Source organism: Elephantulus edwardii, unplaced genomic scaffold, assembly GCF_000299155.1.
Source record: "Elephantulus edwardii isolate Elephantulus edwardi_28Jun2011 unplaced genomic scaffold, EleEdw1.0 scaffold00191, whole genome shotgun sequence".
In the NCBI taxonomy this organism is placed as follows: Eukaryota; Metazoa; Chordata; class Mammalia; order Macroscelidea; family Macroscelididae; genus Elephantulus; species Elephantulus edwardii.
This window is the reverse complement of record NW_006399941.1, coordinates 157,818-164,863: the sequence shown is the minus strand read 5'-3', so window position 1 is coordinate 164,863 and position 7,046 is coordinate 157,818. Positions and strand designations below refer to the sequence as shown.

Here is a 7,046-nt window from a genome sequence, read left to right as displayed (position 1 = left end):
TCAGGGTCAGGTCTGAAGTAAAACTCAGTGTTAAGGTTACCTATAGGAAAGGGAGCAAACCCATTCCTCCTTGGGAATCCTTGAATTCCTGTTGTTGAGCCTCAATCTTCACTGAAGACTAGTTATGAACTGTTTAACTGTTCAATTATCAATAAACAGAAGTCTGTAGAAGGCCATAGTGGCCCTGTTCCAAGTGGTCCGCTGCTCCCGCAGCTCACCACATTGTCTTCGCCTTCCAATTCAACAAGTTTTATGTAAAGAAGAATGTGGCATTAAAATTGGAAGAAGATCCATCAACAATATGTGTTATTTATTCAGATAATGCTACCATGCTTACAGAAAGTAAAGACTTGAAATACCAAAGATTACAGCTATCAATATTGGGTCAATCTAAACACTGAAGAAACAAAAATTCTCACAGCTGGATCATTAGACAACATCATAATGTTGTTATTGTTGTTATGTGCAGTCGAGTCACCTGTGACTCGTAGTGATCCTATATACAACAGCTCTGAAGCTTGCCCCATCCTGAGCCAGTCTCACTCACTCTGAAATACCTATTGCCATTGCCCTGGTTATTGTATCAATCCATCTCATCTGGGATCTTCCTCTCTTGGGCTGTATCTCGTCCTTTCTGAGCTTGATTTCCTTCTCCAAGGACTGGTCTCTCCTGGCCACATGTCCAAAGACAGAGCTTCAAAATCGTAGCCTCCAAAGAGAAACTTGGTTTCATCCTTTCCTAGACAGACCTATTTGTTTTATTGGCGTTCCATTTTAGGTTCAAGACTCATCATCACAACACAAAGACATTGATTCTTCTTCTGTCATCCTTAGCCATTTCACAGCTCACTGATGCATAGCAAGTAATTGCAAAGACTACAAACTGGACCAAACTCACCTTGGTCCTCAGACTGACATCATTGCTTCTTGGTACTCTGGAAAGATTCCTGACAGCAAATTTACCCTATGCAATTTGTCTATTGATTTCCTGACTGCTGGTGCCAAGAAATATTCAAGTTGTCAATAATTTAATTTTGCTTGAATCTGTAATCAATATCAAAGTAATAGCAGTCAAGAAATCAAAATAAATGTTGCATTGGAATAATACATTGAGAAGGCCACTTCAAAGTTAGAATGAGCAAAGATGTCCACTTAAAGCATACTGTGTACCTGAACCAAACTATAATATTTTCATTTGCTTTCTAATCTTCTTAAAGTTGAGCACTGAATTCAGACAACCAAACACGAATAAATGCCTTTGAATTGTAGCATTGTTGAAGGGTCCTGAATATCCCACAGACTGCCAAAAGAACAAATAAATCTGCTTGAAGGAATTGCAAATAGAATACTCTTTAGAGGCAATGGAGGTGAAACTTTGTCTCATTTATTATGGACACATTCTCCAGCAGAACCAGTCCTTGGAATGAGACATCATGCTGGGAAAGGTGGAAGGTCAGACAAAGAGAAGACTTTCTCCAGTATAGAGTGACACAGTCACTAGCACAACCTGACTGAGCATGACAGACTTTATGCAATGGCACAAGACAGGACAAGGTTCAGACTTGCTGTTTGTTGGGTCTCTATGAGTCATAGTCAACTCAATGGCAGTTAACAGCAAACTTAGCTTACTCCTCATCTAGTCCTTGATAATTTTTCTTTCACACATCAAATATATTTTTATATAGTCTCTAGATTTAGATAGGACACATGCAAGATTGTATTTTGTCTCTTCTAGGTTTGTTTTACTTTTCTTCCACTTCTCCTTGGGCTTGCATAATTCCGGGTATTTGATAGTCAGTTACATATAGTTCCTCTGCCCTTGCTTTTACTGATTGTGTAAGTTTCTTCATTGTTCCTTTCCGCACATGTAATCAGTTATTGTGTGTTCCACCAGGCAAGGTATCTTAATTGTTTTGGGAGAAGGAATTTTAAAGGGTAAGTTTTCTGTTGTACAAAAGACTGTCATATAATCTCTGAACACATTTTTTAGCACCAAGGCCATATTTTCAAGCTACCAATAATTCTTCTGGGTTTCCAATATTTGTATTCCAGCCACAAGTAATTACAAATGTATCTTGATTGCATATATGCTGACCTTGTAGAAATACTAATTTCTCAATTTTCGGCTTAATAGTTGGTATGTAAATTTGAATAATAACAAGAATAGTAATATTATAAGGCCTTCCTTATACACACATGGATAGTATATTATCACTACAAAGCACTGTACTTCAGGATAAATCTTGAAATGATATTTTTAAAAATAAACATAAGAGTATCTCTTTAATTTATCCTGTGCCCATTTTTTAGTTTGGTTGTTTAACTTTATCTTGTTGTGGTGCTTGAGTATTTTATAAATTCTAGATATAAGTCTCTTATGTGACATGTCATTATCAAATCTTTTTTTCCAGCTGACCCTCCACCTTTTCAAGCACAATGCTTTTCTCCAAGGACGGGTTCTTTCTAAAAACATGCTCAGGATATCTAAGTGGAAGCTTCACAACCTTACTTCTAGGAAGAGTCTGGTTGTCCTAAATGCAATAAAAGCATTAAGGATGTTACTTTAGATACAATATTTAGGGAGGCCTTTCCATGGAAGCGCACTGGTGCAGAACTGGAGGGAATGGGCAAGACAGGTGGGTTTCTTGAGTGGCCTAGTGGTAAGGAGCTGTGCTACCAAGCTGAAGGCATGTGGTTTGAATCCATGAGCTTCTCTGTGGGAGAAAAATGGGCAATCCCTTACTATGTGATTTTACTATTTCTGAAAATCTGTTAGAGGGTCAGCTATGGGTCAGTTCCAACTTTACAGAACCATAACCAAAACAGACTAAATGTTGAAATGAGTTATATCTGTAGTATATATATATATATATATATATATATATATATATATATATGATTATATTATTTTAAACACTCAAAAATGTAAAAAATTTGAAAGGATTGATAAAAGAATTCATTAGTTTATAGTATTACATTGACTTGTCATTGAAATGCAGTTACTGTAGAAATAGATAATAAGACAGGGCTAGCGAGGGCTTTAGGATCTAAAGCTTATATAACCTCAGAGGATTTCTGTAAGAAAAAAATGGTGAATAAATAATTTACTTCTGTAAATTTTACCAAAGCATATGACGAAGTGAACATATTACCAGGGGCTTGGGAAGTGACAGATTCAAAAACTTCCCCTTCATTAATGTCATGGTACATCCATCTCTGCATGAACTCTGCATCTGAGAGAAAAGGAAAAATCATTATTCTTTCTATTGTCTTCTCTGTTTATGACCTAATAAGGAAATGGCAGTTTGAGGTTAACATAGTGGTTTTTCTCAGCAAGCACCTAATTAATAATTGTACTATTCCATTTCAGAACGAGAAAACCAGGCCAGGCCACTTTGGAGATATGGATGCAGCACTTGGGTGAGATTCAAAGGATCTAATTTTAGTTCTGTCATTTGTTAGTTGGGGTACCAAAGAACAAGGAAACCAAATTTTATACACACACACACACACACACACACATATGTTTATGTGTGTGTGTATAAAAGCATTACATAGAACAATACTTCACTGGCCACCTTTAAGGCCTTTACCATATCAGAATACCATCTATAATATGGCTTAATTTATATTTATAAATATTCAAGGATAATTGGTAAACTAACTATGAAGATCCAAAGGGGTCAGGGAAGGGAGGAGAGGGGATGAATTAAGGTGGGCCAGTGTAAAAAAAAAAATAAATCACAGGATTGAAGAGGTTGGTGGAGGGGGAGGGGTGAGGTGAAGAAAATGGGGAAGGTCCAGCAGGAATGTAAAAATACAAGGTAATGTTGAGCATAGGTCAATGGTGATTAATTTTATAAAGCACCATGTATGGGAATCATTATATGAGTCACATATGAGTGAAGTAAAATGTAAAACACAGTGTATACAAATTTGTATGGAAACCAATATAAAATTTAAAAAAAAAGCTCCAAGTTTTTTAGCTCTAATCAATTTCATGGGAGCTCTTAGGGTCTGAAGGGTAAAGAGTGGCACTCTCAACCCAATCCTGGTGGTCTGTGGTGGTTTGAATCAATTAGCTTATTTGAGACAGAAAGATAGGCTTTCCCCTCCAATGTGATTTACAGCCTATGAAAACCTGTGGAAAAGACAGATATGAGTTAGTTCTGGCTCCACACAGAATTGAATCTGTTTCAAGTGGCTATATCATATCACTGTTGACAAGGAAATATTAGTAGATCCTGAAAATCTTTTAAGTAAGCTTAGTAAATTTGAAATAATATTAGACTCTGGCTACATTTCTAGCTTGAAGAAATATTTGACTCCAAAGACTTTTCAGTCTTTATTATAATAGAACTATGAAGCACATGAGATTGACATAAATTGGATCAACTGGCCAGAAATGAGTTTGTTTGTTTGTTTTTTATTATGTTCTTTTCATGATGCACTTAGTGTATTGAAATTAAAAAGTAAACAAACATATTACTTTGCTATTTAAAAGTTTTCCTCAACAGCCTATCTTACGCCAATGACACAACCTTACTTGTAGAAAGTAAAGAGGAATCAGAGTGCTTGCTGCAGAACATCAAAGGCTATCACCTTCAATATGAGCTATCATATCACTTCAACATAAAAAAAAACACCCAAAAATCCTCACCACTGGGCCAATAGAAGACATCATTATAGAGAGAGAAAAGATTGACGCTGTCTACAATTTCATTTATTTGGATCCAAAATCAACACCAAAATTAACAATAGTCAAGAAATTAAAAGATGTGTTGCATTGGGATAATCTGCCATCAAAGGCCTCTCCAAAATTATAAAGCGCAACAATGTTAGTTTAAAGACTAAGGTGTGCCTGATGCAAGCCATGATATTTTTTTTTCACAGTCAACTTTTTAATGCTCACTGCATCCCCAAAATGTTCCACTTTTGTATTTATAGTATTAATTGTAGTTTACTTACTTTATTTTTCAGTTTGGGCCTTTTATTTTGGTAACAAGACACACTGCCAGGTCATAAATGTTTTCTTTTTCAACACTGAGGACGCTTGGCAGTGGGTATGTGGTCATTTGATATTTTTATGACAAGGAATTTTAGTTTAGGTTCTTTATCTTACAGAATGTAAACATATACCTACACATGTCTAGAAATTCTTATCAAAATTCTACTTAGTCACTAAAAGAAGATTCACTATCTGAACTGTCTTCTGCATTTTTTGCACTTTTACCATCAGGCACTGGAGCATCTGGTCGCTCAAGAAGATCTGGGTCTAGGCCTTCTGATACCATTTTGTTTCTTATTGCCAACACTGGAACACCCACTTGAACCATTTTGAGATATCTGGCATATCTTGGATCCTTGGCTACAGTTAAGATATTTTCTGGGGCTACTTCACTTTCCTGCTGTCCAGAGTCTTGGGTACTGTTCTGCTGTGATTGCACAGAAGTGGCTTCAGATTGGGGTCCATTTGTGACACTATTACTTACAGGAGATACTTCAAAAGTGACATCATCTAGTCCCGGAATAGAAGACAACTTTGCATCTAAAATATTGAGAGTTGTTTCAATTTGTTGGATTCAAAGAGAAAGGTCTGCCAGTTTCTCCTCACAAACTGTAGAAAAGTGGTTGAGGAACTGAACTGTGTGCACCACAAACTGGTTTAGAAATGCCACCGTTCTTTTCTGTTGAATAGCTGGCACCTTGGTCAGGTCTATGCCCCACCCCATGAGAGGAAGCCCGTCCTCATCCATCTCTTCAGCGGGCGGGGGAGCCTGGGGCTCCCTCAAAGACCCCTCCCAGATACGGCCCGCCCAACCCGCTAAGCAATCGCAAAAGGCACCCCAAGTGCTCACTTCCGCCTGTTTTCTTTTTTTAATAAAAGTTTTATTTTATACTGGTTTACTTACAAAGCTCTTATACATGTTTTTCACACCAGAATTTTCCCATTTGCTTTTACCACTCCTCCCTCTATCCATCAAATTTTGTCACCCTATGATTACCCACTGCCTATTCTTATTTCACTCCTCTGCTCCTATCCTATACCCCTTGGATCCTCAAACACTTATTACTAGTTACCTTTATATATCTATAATAATGGCCCTATACAGTATTTGTCCTTTTGGGACTGAGTTAGCTCTAGTCCATCCACAGTCAGGAAAGGATTTTCAAAATCATTGCTCTGGCTTGCTGCACAGTGTTCCATCATGTTAATGTACCATAATTTCTCAATACATTTGATTGCACTTGGGTATTTGGGCTGTTCCCATGTTCTGTGATGATTAATAACACTGTTATGAACATTGGTGTCCAAATTCCCATTTGTGCCTCAGTTCTTATTTTCTTAAGCTTTATTCCAAGCCTAATGGTTAACTCCACAATAAGGGATATACCTTTCACTTTTTCTATAAAATGCTGGTCTGATACTTCTCTAAATCTGAACATTCAGATTCAGACAGACTAGGAAGAAGGATTGGCTATCCACTTCTGAAATAGCAGGCCTCTGAAACCCCTATACAACAGAACACATGTATATAACAGAAAGGGCAACTGAGACTGAGCTTTCTAGTATGGAAATACAAAGGAAGAGGAACAGTTGTAAGCAGACACCAGTTATTGGGACATGAAATGTGAGAACTATGAATGTAGAAAAATTAAGATATTGTTAAGGAAGAAATGGAACACATAAATATTGACATACTAGGCATTGGTGAGATGAGATGGACTGGTATGGGGCATTTTGAGTCTGATGATCATATGATATATTACTCTGGAAATTAAAAAGTGAGAAAAAATGGAGTTGCTTTCATAGTTTAAGAAGTCATTGCTAGATCCATCTTGAAGTACAATATTGTGAGTGACAGGATAATATCTGTATGCATACAAGGAAGTCCAGTGAATACCACTATCATTCAAATATATGCACCAACAACCAGAGCCAAGGAAGAGGATATAGAAGATTTTTACCAACTTTTACAATTGGAGCTTGATCGAACATGCAATCAAGATGCATTGATAATAATGGGTGACTGGAATGCAAAAGT

At 36.9% G+C, this 7,046-nt stretch overlaps 1 pseudogene; it reads right to left on the bottom strand.

Annotated features, from left to right (window-relative positions):
- Nucleotides 1-5,174: 5,174 nt before the first annotated feature.
- Nucleotides 5,175-5,756, bottom strand: LOC102852845 (annotated as a pseudogene).
- Nucleotides 5,757-7,046: the final 1,290 nt, after the last annotated feature.